Genomic DNA, 18590 nt, shown 5'->3' with positions numbered 1-18590 from the left:
CGGCGAATGAAGGAACAATTAATACAAATATTACAATTTTCGAGAGCAGTGGTGGCTTCCATTAGAAAGTATCAAAAATTTAATTAAAAAATAATGCTCGAAGCATTAAAAGTTATACATATCTACATATTGTAATGGCGGTGTGTCGCACAAGCAGCATTTTCACAGGGGTGCCTCCAAACCTGTCAGAATCACAGACTTCCAGGTACCTAAAACCACCACTGTTTGAGAGTAGGTTTCATGGAATTGCTCTATTAGAGCCTAAAATAAATAATTAAATAGATAAAAATCTAACGTACTATTTATAACTAAAAATGAAAGGGAACGGCATTCTAAGTCTACTTAAGGGCGGCACTTTACCTAGAGACGTCACTGCCTACGCAATGCATAGTCTGTCTGCCCCCACTGGATGTCACCGTCACTAATAAACATCGCCAAATCAAGGTGCGTCCGATGCAGAGAGATAAACACAACATGTGGCTCGTAGTCGCGATTGTTTCTGCGCCGGTGTATAAATATTGCGTTTAGACTGCGGCTTCTATATCGAGACATACAACACGCCACCGCGGTCGTTTCTGGAACTAAAACCGTTGCAATACCGCGAAAGCGTGTACTCGCATACAGCTCTATGACGTAGATGCAAATGGTATTATAGAAGGCGTATAGTTAGTTTTTTTGCGTATATCGCATACATAGAACGCACTGGCGCAAATTGGATTTAATATAATATCAGCTATCTATAAGGCTGGTTTCAGACGGGATACCGGTGTTGCGCTCGTATATAATAACTATATGACGCCTTTGTATTCGAATAAAGGGACCTTTGTTTTATGTTTATGAACGCCCCAGAGCTAATGAGTCAACGCATAATTTCGCGTTATAAATTAGAACATAAAACTGGCTGCGGTAATAAAAACCAGTGTATCGGCGGCTTGAGAATTTAGCGGCTGACGGAAAAGTGTACCGGACACGCGTTGACTCATTAGCTCTGGGGCGTTCATAAACATAATACAAAGGCCGGTTTATTCGAATACAAAGGCCTCCTTATTGTATAAGAGCGCGACACCGGTGTCCCGTCTGAAACGGCTCTAACGTTGGAAAGTAAATGCATCAATTTGATTCCTTGCTTTGTTCAATTACGATGTTAATGCGTTGTTGTATTGCAACATACCTACTTTGTATTGTGTTGCACCTTGCCACGCGTGTCGACGCATGCGGGATAAAGGTGGACGCTCACGCAATGTTAAAGATGCACCCCGAATTAGGTATAGAAAGAAGGCTAAAACGATTTGGTATTGCCACTTGGACGTCAGAACAACTGGACAGTGCATAACTGGTTGATGACATTTCTGCGCCGTTAAAGATGAATAAAATACGTTACACATAAGTCTAAAATATATGGAATACCTCATGCCCCCCACATCCTGAATGATCTTTGGCAGCCCCTCTACCTACCACTAAAGTTAAAAGCAGTCTGACGCTCTACACAGGCGTTTTCCAAATGGTGTTCGAGGTCAATAAAAATTCAGTGTATTTTTAGAAATTTTTAACACATGGAGACGAATTATGGAGAATACACAAGAACCAAAAATTGCATCGTACAACTATATACCTATTTTAAAATGGTAATAACCCTGAAGTAAAATAGCGCCGCAGACGACTTTTTTTTACTATTAGAACAAATTTAATATGTGTATTTATCTCAATTATGTGGTCGATCCGCCACGCCAGGCCCCCTCTGAACCCGGGCCCCTAGACTAGAACCCTGTCAGCCCCCACTTGTGGGGGCCATGGAATACCTAACCAAACTACAGTCGCACTCGGTTATTACGATCATGTAAATAGCGAGATCTCGGATGTAACGAGGAAACATTCTTAGTTTATGATTTTCTCCATTCATTTATTCACTTTTATAACGAGTCACTTATCGGTTATACCGAGCTAAAATGTCGATCGTTTAAAAAAATCGCAATAAGCAATAAAATCCGACCGGACAGGATGCCGCCGGAACAGGATTACGTTTATGACACTAGTTAATAGTGCTAAGTACCTACCTAATTGGTGTTTCGCCGACAATATTGAAAAAGAATCCACCCATATGGTTGAAATAAGTAAAACATCCAAGGTCTGTGTCAAGTCATTAGGTATAATAAACAACTTCTTTTGTAGATTATGAATGACATGCTTGTTTCGGGGATTTTTACGATGTTTTCAGATTTTTTATTTTCGACTTTTTGTGTTATGTGACCGCTCATTTAAAAATACCTATTCTCTGATATAACGAATAACGCTTATAACGAGCAAATTCAGTCGGTCCCATCTTCCTCGTAATAACCAAGTTCGACTGTATAAAATATTGACGGTTTGTCATAGTTGCCAGTGATTTATATCTACCGCTTGGGAATATACATATTTTAATTTTATTGTACGAAATACTATGATAAATAATGGCTCCTCTAGTCAATACAATACTAACTATTAAATTCTGCAATAATATAGTTTACTTACAATTTGTTTTTTGAAACTCGTGTCCGATGGTCTTTTTTCTGAAACAGTTCCTGTATAAGTCCAAAACAAATTTGACATTGAGCCGAGAGTGTTGAGAAGTCGAGATCTATTTTTTTGGTCTCAACACTTAGCTTTACCGTTCAAAAAATCTGCCAATAATCCATTCTGAGTTTTTTTTATTATTTAGAATAATTATTAAGAATCTAAAATTATGTAAGTATGATTTAATGGCATTATTTTAGATATTTTATAGAAAGACGAATATTTTTTGACTTTTTGAATTTTAAAAACTAACCAACAATATCAGCTGAAATTTGTAGTCAGGCCATCCCATCAGCTCACGCAGAAACTAAAATCTGACGAACTGGTTGGTGATGGAACTCATAAACTGGACAGTGACTGATGCTCCGCACACGGCGCTATTGAATCATAATAATTTTATAACCTCAAACTGTCTTTCCTACTTCATTCTAAGCTTTTTCCGTAATATCTTTAGGGGAATATTCTGGCAATCTGTAATTATAAAGGCAGAGTATTTCTTAACATCTGCCACATATTTTATATTAATCATCGGTTCGCCCACCTTTAACTTTTGACGTCTTGACTAGTTATTGCTTGTTTATTTCAGTTCAGTGCTACCAATTTTGGTAAGAAAAGATGATTTTTCATCGAATCTACTGATATTCGTATCCCTGTTTAATGGGTGGCTGCATTGCCGACTGAAGAGAAAGCTGATAGATACATTCACGACTGGTCCTACCTTTCCACTCCTCCCGTTGTCTATGGATGACCTGTCATTGTCTACAGAGTGCTCATTCTGACGCGTCTCTCTAGTTCACGTATAGATGAGTTAAATGATAAATAATACACTAGCATTAATACACCTTCTCCAAATGTAATGCATATAGATCAATGCTACATATTTTTTGGAAATAGAAATTACCACCAGTTTTTGTGTGAATGACTAGTCTGACTTTGACAGCTGATGAATAACTGGAATGTATATTATTTATAAATTACACTGATAGTTACATAATATATTTGATTTGAGATTTTTTTATAATTCAATTTGAAACGAGAAAGGGCGAATCAATATGTCAAGCAATCTAGGATCTGATTTTGACAGCTGAAAAATGGACCACTCGTTTCTTGTGCAAAAAGTTATGCTCAGGCTTTATTAATCTAAAGATGGCGGTGGTGACTGGCAACTGAGAGACTGGGACTACTGGGAGACTAGCATGTTGCGTCTCCTCGGTTTCAGTTGCGGATGATTTGAAACTTAGAGATTCCAGTCTCGCCGTCAGCGAAATATATTAGCTAGATACCTACTGCAGTTTCAGTCTCGTCTTTTTTGAGTATTCACGTGAGCGGATGGCCTTAGTTCAATGCAAACAATTAAGTATGATTGACAAAGTTTAGTGTCACTTTTTATGTTGGATCAACAGCCTGTCTATATCCCTCGTTACATATTATTAATTGTATCCCTGGGAAGCTAATTGACACTTTGAATTTTTGAAGGTAATAATTTGTTTTCGTATACTGTTAGAGTTAGACCGTGCGAGTCCGTCTTTAGTTGCAGATGGCGTGCGCCAGATCTTTTTATTTACATCTTCGAAACTTCTGTCTGTTTACTACAGCAGGTGTAAATTTAGTGGTCATCATCTGCTGCCACCATTAAAAACAGTACCTTTATTTATAATAGCGTGCCATTAGGGTCATAAAAAATAACTGGTATGAAGAAATTGTAAAGGTAACGTCTCAAACAATGCGGGTAGTCCTGTTTATAATAAATTTGCAGGTTGATACTTCCATTTCTTACTATGTTTTGGTTAGTACACAAGCTTGTGTAATAATAATATCAGGGGTCAGTGGCAGGTTTAGGACTCCCGAAGCCTTGACTAATTTTGAGTCCCCCACGATAAATAATAAATTCCAACTATTAACGTAGGTATGTAGATAGGTACAGTACGCTCTCATTAATCTGCCGCTCGATTATCCGACAACTATTATACATACTCCGCCGTTATATTTTCCAGTGACGTCCCTAGACAAAATGCCGCCCTTAAGCAGTGCCAAAATGCCGCCACTTTTTTTATACTTACAGTACTTTTTATCATCCTTTCATGACTCCAATATCTAAGAAATGTGTTGTATGAATACATCACTAACAATACCACTAATTAATCTAATATAAATGCCATTTCTGCCGCAATAGACAATATTGCGAATCTACGATTTCAGATAGGTACATTTAAAAATACGCCTGACATCTTCCAAAACAAGTAACTAGCAAACATATTTGGATAAATTTTAAATTAATGTACGTATGACCTACCTAATGTAAGTATAACCTACAATTCAAATATTATTTGCAAATCTACATGTGTCTTTGCTATTCACTAAGGACGTGACGTCCAAGGACAACGGAAGTAAACAAGACATCGCGAACCCGACAAAAAAGTCATTTTAAAACTTTTATAGTAATAATTAATACATTTTGTTTCGAACCAGTGAGTTGATTTTTTTAATAGAAATATATTTCCGTTATTACTAAGTTTAGGTAGCTATTTCTATATATATATAATGATTGTCCTCGATTTGCCGCCCTTCGGGTAAGTGCCGCCCCCAAGCGACGCTCGATCTGCCTACCCCCACGGGACTACTAGTTGAAAGCACAAAATCATGCTCTATAATTCGCCGGTATCCGATTGCCAAATTCAGTGGTCCGCTGCGTACGGGAATGGGACGATTTGGCACCGCGAACTGGCCTCCGGTAATTGGCCGCCGGTACAATCGGACGCCGGCCCAATTGGACGCCGACCCAATTCGACGCCGACCCAATTGGACTCCGGGAGGATTAGACGCCGCACAGTTGAATTAAATGCGCAAAGGAATAGACGTACGTTACGATTTGTTGGAGTAAATAAGCAAGTCAGTTTAATATGCTTCTATCTTCTCAGTAGTTGTACCTTATACATTTCGCGCTTGACACATTTTTAATATACGAGTAGATTGAGAATAATTATTATGCCTTATGATGTTTATTAAAAGAAAATAATTCTTCTCTCGCTAAAACTTAAAGATGTGCAAATCAATTAATTTATTGTCTATACATGGGTACTTACTTATATTTACAACAAATATTCAAAATAATGTTAGATGTTAGAATGAAAATTACATTATATTTCAGCGTTTTATCGACTTAATATTATAATAAAGCTTAAACATGTATATTATTATGCATAAATGCGTATTTTAAGATAGTATGAAATTATAAACAAAATATTAAGTAAGTTATCTGCTAAGTATAAATGTTTCAGTAGTTTGATTGATAAACTACTTAGGTACTTCAGTACATATATCGGGAAACTTAAAAAAAACCTGTAAAAATCCTAAAATCCTTGTAAAAACAGACAAATTCCAAAAAAATATGATTTTTTTAATTTATGTAAGAAGACAAACAAAATAGAAGTAGGAATTATTACTTATTAAAATAGTATTTCAAAAAACACAGACTGTCAATCGCTGCGTCTGACAATCGCGTATGCTTTTGAGACACAAAATTCCCTGATGTTGCCAAAATTGCGCTCATTTTCAGTCGACTTGCTAGGACCACCCCCTTAGCAACCAATAATAGTGGATTGGATTACGGATTTCTTCCGAAATACCTTTTCATACAAAACAGAATTAACTGGAAATGAATTCAATTCTACTTAAAGATGGCTAAAAGTATTAAAAGAATGCATTGGCATCGTGTTCTGATATATTCTAAAAGTTTCAAATGTCTAGCTAGTCGGGAAGTTAGTTAAAAATCGATTGCAAGATTTGTACTGGATAAACAACCACCGGACAAACAAGAATACGAACTAAGAAAAAGTGGTAATAATGTATAATTTATTAAATACTTGATTTTGATTATAAATAAAACCGTAATTTTCTGGTGCAGATTTCTAAAAAACACTATTTTTACGAATTACCTACCTGTTTTAATTTTTACCATATTTTGTATGTAATATGCACTATAATCCGCCGCTTTCACTAATTGGACACTTGTCTGGTTTTTGGGGTGGCGGATTACTGATTGATTACTGTATTTAGTTTTTAGTAAAAATAACAATGTACCCATCTATTCCATATTTTGCAGATATTGCAAAAATTATTATGACAATAATATTAGCGGTTTATTTTTTGTGTACAGGTTCCTAGGTGCATATTTGTTTCTTCAACCTGGCTTGCCTGTTCTTTCAGCCATACGGATTCCGGCGAAAACCGATAAATAAATACTATAGGCATGCCTTTTGGAATAACGCAGGGATTTTTGGAGGCGACATATTGTGGTGTCCATAATATGTTCCAGCTAAGGGCGCAGACACACGATACTGCATTGGCGTCAGTCGACGTAGGTCGACTGACGCCTTGATTCTCGATGACGCTTGATTCCGAATGCATCCGATTAGCGATTATCCATGGCCGAAAAAATGCATTTGCCTATAAGTGGTTATATTTTAGGCCCTTTTGATGTTAGTTGCAAGGATTTCGTTAGGCATTAAGTAATATTTTATACAAAGTCTGTGTGAATTACGTAGTTTTTAGTACGTACCTATACTTTAAAGACAAAATTGAAATAGACGCTTCACACCGCCACTGTAGGGTCCCGTGATAAGCTCGATTAAGACCGACTGTGGTGCGGGGCGGGTTTTGGTTTGGAGGGATTAACTTCAATGTTTCGAGGCCCCCTTTTTTAATATTCTGACGAATCGATTGCGTCATCTGCGTCAAACAAAATCAACGCTGCCAGGGGTAGATTTAACCATTCGGGGGCCCTACTATAATAGAGCCATCATAATATTATTATGCTATGATTTTATATCTGAAAGTGCGGGGGGCTCCAAACCTAGTTCCCCAGATTACCGTTATGACGTTTGTAGCCAAGAATGGTAAGGTTAAAATGTCATATTGGTAAGTAATTTTGTTATATTATCAATATCTAGTAAAAAAATAATGTAGATTTTTAAATAGCGTTTTCAACTATTAGGTGTTACCCCTGGATCCATCAAACTTGGCCTCGTGCACATGTTCTGATCGGGCTTCGCTTTTATTAGGACCGGCCCTGTATGTACCCCATAATAATTATTATCTTCACGTCAGAGAACACGAACATACTAGGAAGTGCATCTCCTTCTGGGCGTAGTTGTAACAAGGTATGATTCTCAAGTATGGAGAATAATTATGGGATATACTTTAATACGGGTTAGGGAATATTTATGTTTGTATCATAATGTGCATAAGTTTGTCACGTCAACACAACACACATTCAATGTCGGTAGCGGATGAGCTTATGGTATCTTCACAATGTTAGTCTAAAATCTAAACACTTTGTACTGTTTTCAAAACATAATCGCACCTGTACGCGTGCATGGATTTATTGGCAGCAATAATGAGTATTTTAAACTATCGTGAATATAACTGTAACACGTAAAAGTGCTAACTATCTCTCCACTCTCATTCTTTAAGAGTGAGCGAAATGCGATATTGTCATTTTATAGTACTCTTTGACAGGTAGTGAAAATCGGTCAACCTGAAAATTCGTTCGTAGTTCGTTTTTTTGCCGGCAGGTTCACCATTATCGCTCTAGTGCGCAGGCGCAGATAGAAAAAATCCCTACTGTCGCATAAGAATTCAGAAGCTTCCAAACTTTTTTGATTCATGCATGCAATGTCATGGCCGCGATAATACTTACTGTCAACTGTAAATCCATGCACGTGTAAACAGGGTATTATACCTACTTAGCCATTTCTGTGGTGGTTTAGTTCCCTTATGCACTGTTGACCAGTCCCCAGCAACCATAAGGCATAAAAATAGAAATCAGCATATACGAACGTGGTTGTGGCGACCAGTCATACTCTATGGTTTCTAGAGACCAGTCGACAGTGCATAAGAGGCCTTAAGAGACATGGAGACTTCACAGACTGATCGATGTCGAGGTCTTGTTTCATGCAGGTATAATTTTTTAGTACCCACTTTGCGAACAGGTAAGAGGTCCTTTTGTGACATTTACCCTGTGCGATCCAAGCAGTGTTAAAAAATTGTAATAAAGTTGTGCTGCAGACTTTTTACGTCTTACAACATAAGATTGTAAAAACAGAGTATTTATTTAAGATCGCCACAGAGTATCTCATATTCATTCCAAATATAGATATTACCGCTAAAAGGCAGTGCTCAAAATAATCTCTGGAGAATGTCCATTTCTGAGGGCTTCACCTACTGCTTTGTTTTACGTCAGTTTGAATCCAGGGGCATGGACCTAATAGGTTGAACAAATGGTTGAAAAATCCATTGCTCAGTCTTTAAAGATAATTCCTTGCAGGGCAGCCAAGATCCTCATCAGAGTGTATAATTATGTAAAACCACTTATTTTTAAATTGCAGTTCCAGTACCTGTATTCCAATGTACCCACTGCGAGTGCAGCGCCTCATGTCAAGATTATCTAGTCTAGTTATTACCTTGTTTACTCTTCTCTATGCGATACATTCCATTCAAGGTGGGTACATTGGAATAGTCGAGATTAGGGGAAGAATCATAATATTTTGATACTAAAAGATATTAAAAGTATTGATAGAATACTTTTTCTTTTGATACATCTCTAGTGATGTCAGCCAGCAGGCCTATATTATAACTGGTGATATGAAGTCACCCGACGACATGACGTAAGCCAATACACGCTCGAGGCAAGCCGCCCAACGCAAACTGCTTACCATAGATATTATTACGCTGAAACACCTGTTTGTGTATGGGGACAATGGATAACGCCAGTATTTTAGTAGCGTTATTTTCTCGAATGCTATTATCACTCCGGTAGTACGTCACAATGATGTCATATGACATCATGTCGACCGGGCGACTTCAACTCGCAAGTTCTAACATAAGGCCCCAGAACATAAAAGTTACACTCCAAACAGGAGTTGTCTCTATCGTCGGTAATTTTCTACAAACACGTATCTCAAAAAACAAAACTTTTCAGGCGAGGCAAATAATAACTTTATTCTGTTTTTAATTCTGAAATAAATTTCCTTCTATGAAATATCCATTTAGTATAGTTACACATATTATGTCTATCGCACTACACTTTGTCATATTGTCGAAGATACGAGAATGCGTTGCAACTTTACTGTGAATCATTCCACAATATTACTGCAGTAAACACGTATCTTGACTTACGAGAAAGAGCTCCAGTATAATGATCTGTCGGAGTCAATGACATTATTAACATTGGTCGGAGTTCAGTATTCTGTATACTACAAACACGTAACTCAAGATATGAGTTTATAATATTTATAAAAGTCTTTTATTGTGATACGCTTTTTTTGCATTGCTTAAATCTATTACGTTAATTATAAAGTACGTTTTGAGATACGTGTTAGTAGAATATGTGCGTATTCAAATTCTGAATTCATTACATCAAAAAACTCAAAACTGACAAAAATTGAGATACATGTTTGTAGAAAATTAGTGACAATATGGGCCTCCACGGGGTGAAGGTTTGTATTAACATATTTTTGTTTTTACGAGAAATGGATGTTAGCCAGTTGCTCAAACTATTGGGTCCATACTCAGACTTCTAACACAAATTGAAAAACAATGTGTATTTGCCGGACTCAGGATTCGAACATGGGACCCACGACATTATAAGCTGACTTATTGGTTATTATGAGGAAGATGGGACCGACTGAATTTGATCGTTATAAGCATTATTCGTTATATCGTTGTATAACATTTTTCGTGCCACATTCTATTTAAGCATAGAACATAAAAAATCTGAAAACCATCGTAAAAATCCCCGAAACAAGCATGGTATTCATGAATTAAAAAAGAAGTTGTTTATTGTAATGAGCCGGTGTTGGTAGGTACCTACTGACTTCACAAAGCTTGGATTTTTTCACATAAATTTAATCCATATGCGTGGATGCTTTTTGAATGTTGTCGGCGAAAACACCAATTAGATACTTAACTAGTGTCATAAACGTAATCGGTCTAATTAACTGCCAGGTCGGATTTTATTGCTTAGGGTCGAAAATGTTGTTTTTAAACGTAACAGTTTTGCTCGGTATATCCCCCCGAGAAGCTCATTATAAAAGTGAATAAATGTATTGAGAAAATCATTAACTAAAATGTCAACAAATGTTTCTTCATTACATCCGTGATTGTAATAACTGAGTTCGACTGTAATTAAGACAGAGGGGAGGGGTAAAATTTTTTTGACGAAGTTTATAGATGACCATTAATAATTAGTGTTCTGTCATATTGTATTTTTTCCATTACTATTGTGATTCACAAATTGTTACTACACAGGTGAATGAATTTCCACAATAAGAGCAGTGGTCTACAACCTTTTTATCGCCGCGGACCGGTCAACGTTTGATAATTTTACCGCGGCCGGCTGACGGGGGTGACGTTGATTGTTTTGATTTAATAATTTTAATTTAATTGTATTTAAACATGCCTTCAAAATAAAATACAGTTACACCAAAAAATTAATGTAAAGTGATTTAACATTTTAACTCACTAGAATGCTAAGTCAATGAGAACCCTGAGCTTGTTTCTTTGCAACGAGACGGTTCCATTTGGGGGTAATAGGAGGCAATGACACCCCAAGTGTGTTGCTTATGTCCAGTTTTTTCCGTTGTTTTGTTTTGGACAAAACCCCGTTTCACACAAATAGGATGTCGGAAATGGCAGTAGGGATTTAAGTGCTGTGGTGGCAATCTCAGGGCATTCCGCCATGACTTTAATCCAGAACACCGGCAGAGTTGTCTCGAACGTAGTCTTAAGGCCACCGTCATTTGCAATCTCCAGCAGTAAGTTGATCTTCTTCTTGTACATACATGCTAGATTCGCCTGGTTTGTTGACAAATGGGTCGCGGATCCATTCCTTACCAGTTCGTGGGTCTTTTGTGGTTGGGAAGTAGCGCTCGAGGATATTGAACAGGAAAGTTCCCGATAGGAACAACAGGACAGTGATGGTTTCAATAAAAATGCCTCATATTTTATTTTCATTTCATATTTTCATCTTATTTAACAAAAATTAACAAACATGTATTTCTCAAAGAATTTTCGCTTTTCACATTTGACATAATTTACCATCTCAGTGTAATAATATTGTGTTACTGAGACAATTTCTTATACACGTTAGAAAAGTGTAAAAAAAAAACCCACCCCCCCCGTCAATGTGATACAGCGGATATCATCGATATTATAAAACGCATGTACACCTCTCTTAAATCAAAATAACTAGCTCCTATATACTTTTATAGGTTATGTTTTAGTTTAATTTTTTTTATCATATGAGCAGTATTTTTTAAAAATATTTACACAACAATATATCAATAAAAAATAATATATTTTGCACGCGTATATACAAATTTTTAATAATATGTTGACATCTATTTTTATATGACGATTATAAGGAAAATTACCGTTTATTTGAAAGAGAAAACAAATAACAAATTCAGTGTTGTATTTTTTTTTTAAACTATGGCTCTCTACGAATAAAGACTATGCATATTTTTGACAGCCGAAATGATCATTGACATGTATTCAATCATTATCAAAGGCGGCATGGCATGATTAAAATGAATTCTATATTAATTATTTTATTAAATTAATTTCTTGTTTTAGACACTGTAATGAATGAGCGTTGCCGTGGAATATGTTTTACCCCAAAATTCAACCGACAACATGTACTAAAAATAACGATAAAGTACAAAAATTGATTCTATTAACTCTCGTTACAAATATAATATGTATACCAATATACATACTCGTGTCCGAAATCTTGTTCGTATGCATTTCGCCGTATCACACTTCACCGTGAAATGTTGTATCAGAAATATATGGCAATATATTAACCCATAGCCGATCAAACACGAGAATTTCTAGTGTGGCATTTTTTTGTCTTTTGTACCAAGCATGAGAAATTCTTGTGCCTGAGAAGGCACCTTTTCTTTTTTTGAAAATTGAATTAATTTTCATATTGAATCTAATAACTTGCGAATTGTGCCACGGTGAAATGTTTGATGTAGAATTTACATACTTGCCCAAAAACGGATAAAACTCTTTTTCATAACAATTCTTGTTAGCATTCGAATTACAAATTATGGATTAAAATTCATACACAATTAATAGGAAAGTGTATTAAAGAGATACGCTAAATAGAATTTAAAAACCATATAAAAAGCTATTGTATTAGAATATGTAGGCATATTATTATGTATTTACAGTATGAAAAATCTTCTCACAACCAAAATTTGCGAATAGTTTTTTATTAGAGTAGGAATGAAATGTTCGAGTTACTAGAAGCTTTTTTTGTATTAGTTTAAAAATCATTTCATAACTACTTATAGATTATGAATGATACGATTTGTGTTAAATCGTACTGGGACATTGTTACAAATTTTAGATTTACAATACAAAACGGTTGTCGAACATCAGGATTATTCTGAATATACTGGCATGTGGTTTTATTAATTTACCACTAAGGTCAATCAACCACTTCTGTACATGTTTATAGAATGAAAACGGTATGAATTCATGTTCTTTACAACGATTTCCACTAATTCGATGAATGAACCATAATTAATAGTCACCACCGATATTAATCTGACAGAAATTGTATCGGAAACAGAAACAATGTTACAAATTTGCAACAAAAAATAACCTTTTCTTGCCATACATTTTATATTTTCTGTCCCATCGATTTCGAATTAACAGGGTTTTACTGTATTACACATTAAATTCGTGGTGGGCAACCCTGTCCCCAATTGCATTTTTTGTTGCATTGCTTTAGAGTTTTTCAGGTCAAACTTAACTTAAATCATATTTGATATTTCCTGCATATAGTTCGAAGCATTCCACATTCCAAATGAGTCATCGATTAATACTATATCTAATAACGCGCATATTATTAGTACAGTAAAACCACGTTAATTTGAAATCGAAAATACAAAACACATGTCGAAAAACAGAAGAACTTGAAATAAAAAATTATTCAAAATCACTATAAATAGATTTAATGAATTTTCGCGAATGCGTCTGATTAACCGTGTTCGTATTAATGAGATTTTACTGTATGCCTTTGTTTCCCACATTAGTTCATGTAAATAATATCCGTGTATGGCATGTATATATTGATAAATCGAAAAATATCAATTCTCAGGGCAGCAGTACAGTTGATTTTCTGTGGTAAATTAGGAATGTTTTTAAATTTTAGCTCGTTGAGAATTTGCAAACATGTTACTGAAATTTAAAAACATCCAAAAACATAATCTGATAGCCATGCACGGATATTGTCTATGTCAATCCATTCTTCGTTTGAAAACCACTTTAATACAATACAAAATAAAAATATTATTCCATTATCAAAGGATACATTACTATTATAACTAAATTCATTATTTTTTCCAGTTTCAACCAAAAAAAAATATTACTCTCTTCAAAACATTCATCAGGCCTATTGAATAATATTCTAGGCCTCTGTGTGATGTCTATAAAATAATAATTCATAAAATGTACTGCCAAAAGTTGGTAAGTCGATAATTTAGGTATTTTGAATTAACAACGGATTATGTATCTATATATAAATATGTATGCTAGGATACTCATAGAGCGTAAAGATATTAGCATTATGCCTGATTTAAGATGGCATGTCAAACTTCAAATTTCAATTACTCCATAACACGATTTCGAGACTTAACAACTTTTGGCAGTAACACCACAATATGTATGTAATAAAAATTTATTGTTTTATTTATCATTTCAGCTGCCCCTAAGCAAGAATGAAACAGGTTTTATAAGGGTATTTAACTTAAATCTACCATCGCAAATTTTTGTATGCATATTACTATATAACTATATAAAGATGATCAGTGCTAAATGTAGCGTATCAAATACACTTTTAAAAAATCATTATTTTACTTTGTCCGCGTCATATAATATTAATCAATTCATTTATTACAAGTGAAACAATATCGTTTTACAGGGCTAGTAAAAAAAACAAGCGTAAAGAAAATCGTCTAGCTAAAAAGAAAAATAAAAACATATTAAAAGTAAAACATAGGATTATTGTGACAGTATTATTCGGATTCACAAAAAAAATGGGAAGATTTTGGTCATCGCCGCCTCCCGATTTGCGAACACCTCGTAACGTTAAAAATATAAAAATAGTAATTTAAAGGATATTATAAATAGGAAGGAATAATTTTATCGATAGTATTTCTAACAATAATAATTATTTCACCTTTTATTTTGCTTGTGGCAGCATTACATAAATATCCCCCCGCCTACTCTTTACTTATGTCCAGCGATGATGAAAAACTGTCATACAAAGTCATCAATAATATCGTTCAATTTATCGAAATGCCTCTAAAAGGTACCATCCGGTCAATGTTGGTCTATTTTTAATATGACTACCAAACCGCCAGTTGATGTATAATCAGAAAAAAATCAATTAATAATCTAGAACAGTGGTTCTCAAGTGAAATTTAACTGTGGCCGCACAATTGACATTTGACAGTTCTATGGAAAGGTCTGGTGGCCGCAACAAATTTCACTTTTGTTGTGATTGAAAAAATTAAAGCTAAATATTATTTACTAAAAAAATGGATCAATTTATTGAAAGACATTTGAACATTTTAGGACATATCTATTTATTTAAAAATAATGCAAATGGAAATTCCTCAATACTCCTTTTTTCCGATGCGAGCTGCATGGATGCTTCTAAGTTTACATCTCGTCGCTATAGAATTGGTTTGTCGAATATCTGTTTTTGTCGAAATCGACCTTTTGATGCAGAATGATTTTTTGTATCTAAATGGACCAGAACCATCCTTTTCTATTGTTTTGTAATGAATACAGCATGCATATGATGTAAAAACAAAAATTTAAATACCTCCATGTATTTAAATATAGAATAATGAAATTTGTTTTTCGTCTCCTGAACATTTGCCATTTGGTCTATTAGACAAACCAATCCTACAGCGACGATCTGTCAATTGGCTTCGTTATTTGTTTTTTATGAAGTCCATTACACCGAATGACCTTTCACAGTATTACAGTAGTAGGAAAAAGCGACAATGTTAATAAAGCAATTGTTGCACATTCTTTGAATTGACTTTATTATCAGAAACGGACTATTTCACACATGATCTCATCACAAAAACACATTATGGATCATTTGAGCGTAGAAAGAAATTTAAGACAAGTCGTATTCAACCAATTCTATAAATATATTTTTGAAGTATTATTCTGTAAAGCCCTGGTGGCCGCAGCAAAAGGGGCATTCACTAGGGTCGCACATGAGAACCACTGATCTAGAAGCAACAGTAGTAAATGACAGTAAGTTGGCAACACAGATTCGATTGGTTTTTCATTTCTAGGCAGTTTCTGACAATTTCAGAATATATTTAATACAAATCAATCACTACAGAATTAAAATAATGCGCAAATTTAAAACAGTAAACAAATTATTTGTAAAAAAAATGATAATGCTTTCAATTGGATAAATATTTCACAGTTAAAATAAAGTTTGCACTGATGACGAGTAAACCCCGATTAGCGTGGCCCACTTTTTCATCAACAGCGGATCTCAAGGTTCGAATCGATACAGAAGAGTTAGGTCACCTGTACGATAGACCAATCAAGTAAAAGATGCCTCTCAAAACCTTCCAAATATAATTAGGAAAATTAAAAGGAGTCACGATACTCGAACACTTTATTTTGACTGTGGACTTACAGTAAGTATATAAAATACTCCAATTAAAGTGTTTACACATTTCACAAAAAAGATAGTATAAAATATTACATGCGATGGATACATAATATGTAGTTAGTTTCAGAAAGAATCACAACAAATTCTATAAAAGGTTACCAATATAAACTGTCAGTTTTTTTTTTGTTTCTTTTTGATGGACCAATTCATAATAATATAATCAACAGAAAACGAATTATATTACAATTCGTTATCTCTTGACTTATATTCTGTCAGAGAAAAAAACGTGTATGTCTCGCCAAACTGTAAAATTTATAGAAACCTACAAAGTAAAATGAATGGAAACGTTTTTTAAAAACGCACAACTCCGCCCCTAACAATTTATTTTGACGATCGTCAAATTACTTGGATCCGATCACAAATCATTCACGAAGTTCATATCGTCACCTCACTACAACGGCTGGTTAGTTTTGGTTTTGATATTGTTGGGAAATTAAATTTTAAATGTAGTACAGTGCGTATTATAATTTTAAAACGATGGTTTAGTGCACAGATATTGTATGTCCAGTTTAGTGTTTTGAAAAAATCAAATTTTTAAATTTGCGATGCATGAGAAACGGACATTTTGTGTATTTGAATGATACAGTATTTTCTAAAACATCGTATTTGGACGTACAATATTTTTACAGCATAAAGATATGATGCAGACAAATATTTTGTGTATGTTAACTCAATTTCGACAAGAACTGGACATACAATATCTGTGTACTAAAACATCGAATGTAATTCGAATAAATTGTTCTTGTGACTTCATCGTGATTAAATACATAAAAATATTAGTGCCATTATCGGTAGGTAGCTGTGGAATTTAAGGCAGAGGTTCTTAACCTATTGGTTGCGACCCAAATTGCCATATACTTACAGTGGGTCATGAAATATTTTCAACAATACTGTTATTTTTGATATATTATACATACAACATGTTACAAATGTACAAAAACCTTTCAAGCCACTGGTCATCGAGAGTTATAGTTTTTATAAGGTTCGTTAAAACTTAAGAATATATTCAAATATAAACGGGTACGAATGCCATTTAATTTTTGAATAAAAAACTTTTTAAAAAATATTGTCAATATTAACAACTCACAAAAGCAATTTTCATTGAAAAAAAAAAGCCCAAATATACTCTACCCTTTGCAACAACATGAGAGTCATGTGTAAGTTAGGGTTTTAAACTCCAACAATAGCAAAATTGCAACTTCAACCTGATGATAACCCAATGTGCAGCGTATCCAATATGATTTGATAAACTTCCAATGTTTGCCGATATCGAGTGTCATATTAATATACTTTATTATGAGGTATGTATTATTTTATTACTCTTTTCTTGGGTCGCTAAACTAATACAATTACCCTAATCTGGGTCGCTGTTTAAAAAGATTAAGAAACCCTGATTTAAGGAGCGAGGGTTATTCAAAATATTTATTTTTATCAAAGCCTTATATGAACGGTCCTCATTGAGCCATGTTATTTGCTGATTGCATCGCGTATCGGATCCAGCAATATTCTCAAAAACAGCATATCGTCGTTGAGTTGGTAAAATATCCGATGGTTTTTATATACTTAAGAGCATACATAAGTGAAACGGCAAATAATTTTTAACAATAGGTGGGACGAAATTTCGCACTCGTTGCCAATCGGAGAGTGGTAGTCGAGGTGTGAGCACATCAATTTGTTTTGTGATGGCGTCGTATATTCTTTTATCGTGTAAAGATGATTAGAAAACGTTACACATGTACTCGAAAGAAAAAACATGTCAATGAATATATTATTATTATTACTAATATAACAATAAACATAACATTAAATGGACGCATGTTGAATTTTTATGACAAATTATGTTTTGTTCGGCACGCGTCATTTGCACAATCCGCTCGTCGCATAGTCACGATCTTTTTAGACTATGCCTCAGCTGAAGTATAGCCTTAATATATACTATATATGCATAGTAAATATATCACCAAAATTAAAATATATATTGATTGTAGAAACCCCTGATTAAACATATTGTCTTATTGTAATAAGACCGTCCAATATTCGAAGCCGTCATATCGGAGAAGTCGACAATGATGAGACAGACAACAAAAAAATTGAATGCCTACTGTCATTTTTGTGATCACAAAGTAGCTTTTGTCTCTCCTGTAAAATTTCAATGTCACATGGAAGGTTTTAACGAGGACGATACATTGAATTGTCATAAATTGAGGTGACGATATACTTATGAAAATGATTTTGTAAGCCATGTACGACAGTAAATTTT

Source organism: Rhyacophila brunnea, unplaced genomic scaffold (assembly GCF_057557595.1).
Source record: "Rhyacophila brunnea isolate RB1 unplaced genomic scaffold, BYU_Rbru_1.0 scaffold_19, whole genome shotgun sequence".
Classification (NCBI taxonomy): domain Eukaryota; kingdom Metazoa; phylum Arthropoda; class Insecta; order Trichoptera; family Rhyacophilidae; genus Rhyacophila; species Rhyacophila brunnea.
This window is presented reverse-complemented; position numbering follows the sequence as displayed.